Source organism: Myotis davidii, unplaced genomic scaffold (assembly GCF_000327345.1).
Source record: "Myotis davidii unplaced genomic scaffold, ASM32734v1 scaffold673, whole genome shotgun sequence".
NCBI classification, from domain to species: Eukaryota; Metazoa; Chordata; class Mammalia; order Chiroptera; family Vespertilionidae; genus Myotis; species Myotis davidii.
In genome coordinates, this window is record NW_006286677.1 from 1,390,512 (window position 1) to 1,394,281 (window position 3,770).

The following is a 3,770-nucleotide window of genomic DNA, read 5'->3' on the forward strand; positions in this document are numbered from 1 at the left end:
GCGTAGAAACGACCCGACAGAAAAGAAGTAAGAAATTGTGGACTTGAAAATGACTTCAGATTTTCTCACTGTGCAGAATATAGTCACACACTGCTGCAGTTAAATTTTTTAAACTTTGTTCTCCCTGCATTATCTACAATAATAATCTCCTTTGTGTTGATATTTATTGCTGTGTTGCTGACAATTACCTGAAAGAGAAGGTGGGGTGCTTCACTGGGCAGTAAAAAATTTAGCTAAATCAGAAAGCAGGTCTATCTATAAAAGGCTAAGTTGACTCGTGCATGCACGATACATTCAAAGCTCTTGCTGGCGCCAACTGCACACATGTGTTTTGATCTGTCATTGTCGATCATGAATTTGGTTGACATTTCTATTATAGAGAAAGGACAAATAGTGATATTAAAATATTCTTCTAGCCAAAACCGGTTTGGCTCAGTGGATAGAGCGTCAGCCTGCGGACTGAAAGGTCCCAGGTTCGATTCCGGTCAGGGGCATGTACCTGGGTTGCGGGCACATCCCCAGTAGATGTGCAGGAGGCAGCTGGTCAATGTTTCTCTCTCATCGATGTTTCTGACTCTCTATCTCTCTCCCTTCCTCCCTGTAAAAAATCAATAAAATATATTTAAAAAAATATATTCTTCTAATTAATTTCCTTTCAATGTGCAAATTCATGCACTGGGCCACTAGTATTTTGTATTTGGTCCAACATTTATTTAACTCATCTCTAATGCCTTGGTAGGGCCAAATCAAATGATTTCACGGGCCATGTAAGGGCTGGACGTTTCCCACCCCTGCTATAGCTAAACAAAGTCTTTAAATCAAAGCCTTCAAGGAAAGCCCTAGAGCAGCAGTTCTCAACCTGTGGGTCGCGATCCCTTTGGGGTTGAATGACCCTTTCACAGGGGTCACCTAAGACCATCGGAAAACACATATATAATTACATATTGTTTTTGTGATTAATCACTATGCTTTAATATGTTCAATCTGTTAACAATGAAATTGGGGGTCACCACAACATGAGGAACTATATAAAAGGGTCGCGGCATTAGAAAGGTTGAGAATCACTGCCCTAGAGGGAAAGTATCAAGAGAACTATTTCAGAGTAACAGGTGTAACCTACTCAAGGTTACAAAGCTAGACTCAAGTCAGATGCCAAAGTGCACGCAATGCTGCAGAGTACTGACACACACTACTAGATAATTTGAAAATTATAATTAGATAATTTGATGTCTTTGGGGAATAGTAAGATCATAATATAAAACAGAACTTTAGAAATCTTGCTCAACTCTCCATCTGTAACCTCCTTAATTGATGGTCTCTCAGTCCCTGCTGAAACACTTCTAAGAGTTCACAGCCTAATTTTATAGTAGCCTATATTACTGAAATCTGTGAATCAAAATTTCCTCTTTCACCCAATGATTCTAAAAGGTTATCCTGTTTGTGTACCACAGAGGCTATTTTTAAAATGTGTTAAGAGGGCTCTGTTCCTTCAATTGACCTGGTTTCTAGACTCCCTATAACCATATTGTTCTCTGAGCATTCTGCAGTCCATGGGAAGGTCTATCCTACTCGGAGTGAATTAAGTAATCCAGACAGTGGTCTGACTAATCTTGAATACAGCAGTATTACTCCCTTATTATGAACATAGTATCTCTACCTATGTAACCTAACAAGGCATTCACATTTTAGACTGATTGGTTTGCTTTACTTGGGCAAGGCGAAGGATGCAGTATGTTTCAGCAAGGAATGGGAGTAACAACATCATACTGTTGTTCATAAAATACTTGTAGTTAACTAAAACCTTTCCTTTTTTTTCCCCCACATGGACTGCTATTAAGTTAAACCTCCTCATTCTTGAATATAATTTTTTAAAATTTAAAAGAACTTTATATTTAGTATTGTTAAACATTTTTTTCTAGTTCATCATTTACTTATCATTTACTACATCCTCTATTACAGCGGTCCTCAACCTGTGGGTCGCGACCCTTTGGGCGTCAAACGACCCTTTCACAGAGGTCGCCTAAGACCATCGGAAAACACATGTATAATTACATATTGGTTTTGTGATTAATCATTATGCTTTAATTATGTTCAATTTGTAACAATGAAAATACATCCTGCATATCAGGTATTTACATTACGATTCATAACAGTAGCAAAATTACAGTTATGAAGTAGCAACGAAAATAATTTTATGGTTGGGGGTCACCACAACATGAGGAACTGTATTAAAGGGTTGTGGCATTAGGAAGGTTGAGAACCACTGCTCTATTACAGCACTTAATCATCCAGTGTTGTAAACTTGATTTTTCCAGTCTATCTCCTTCCCCCATTTTGAGCTTTTCAAGGGCAAGTACTTATCTCTGTATCACCTAAGCTAAATATAGTCCATGGCACCTAGTAAATGACCAAGAGATGATGATGAACTAACTCCCCTTGATTCTGTTATCTAACATATTTTTCCCAGTTTTGTACCACCTACAAAACCTAAGAGTTTTGCCATTTAAGTATTCATACAACTCATCCTTAAAACTTGGTATATAACAAGGTCAAGATAACACAGCCCTGTGGCACAACTTAAGAGATTTCCCTCCACTTAACAATAAAGCTTAAGGTTATAAAAAAGATTGTTTAACTATTTAAGATTCAGATGACTCCGTTTCCCCAGGATTCCCCAATCTTTTTTTTAAAAAAGAACTTTAAAAAAATGTTTTTTAATTAATTCTCACCCAAGGATATTTTTACAGAGTTAAAGAGAGAGGGAAAGACAGAGAGAACCATCAATGTAAGAGAAACACATTGATTAGTTGCCTCCCCCACCGGGGCTAATGAGGAGCCTGCAATTGAGGTGTACATGCCCTTGACAGGTATTGAACCAGGGACCCTTCAGTCAATAGGCCGATGCTCTATCCACTGACCCAAATCAGCAATGACAGGATTCCCCAATCTTAAAAACTGTCTAGGGTACACCAGTAAAATAACTAAGTTGATCATATTTCAGTCTTAATTTATAGATTTCAGAGAAAAACAAGTTTAGAAAAATATGTACACAATGCTCTAAAAAGCCCTAGGAATAATTCTTCACAAACTACAGAAAAATATTAAAAAGAAAAAAATAGGTTTCAGGAAAAAATTGTTGAAGTCTTGTAATGACAGAATGGCTAAGTATTCTTTCAAATTCCATCAGAAACCTATTAATAATATTTCTTCCATTTCTACACAGAATAGAACTCTTTGTACCCAGCTATATTATCCTATCTAATAAAAGAGAAACATGGTAATTGGCGTACGACCACTACCCTTTCCATTGGCTAATCAGCGAGATATGCAAATTAACTGTCAGCCAAGATGGCGGCCAACAGCCAGGCAGCTTGAAACTAACAGGAGGCTTGCTTGCTTCAGTGACGGAGGACTCCAACGTTCCCTGCCTGCCTCGCAGGCCTCTGAGCCTGCAGTTTGAAACATTTCAACAAATATAGAAGCTAAAAAAAAACGCAGAAACCAGCTTTCAGCTAGCTGGGATCTCAGAGCTGGAGGTGATACAGAGTTTCGATTATAGAACCGAAAATAACCAGATACCTGCTTTCAGGAGCGGAGGCCTAAGAGCTAGATCCTCAGAGCTAAAGCTGGCCCAGAATCAAAAAAAAGAAAAGAAAAAAGGAGCGGATGGGAGCTCCCGTCACCCGCCAGCCTGACAACAGCCCTCGGCCCCTCATCCAGACTGGCCAGGCCCCCCCGTGGGGAACCCCACCCTGAAGGGTGTGTGACCC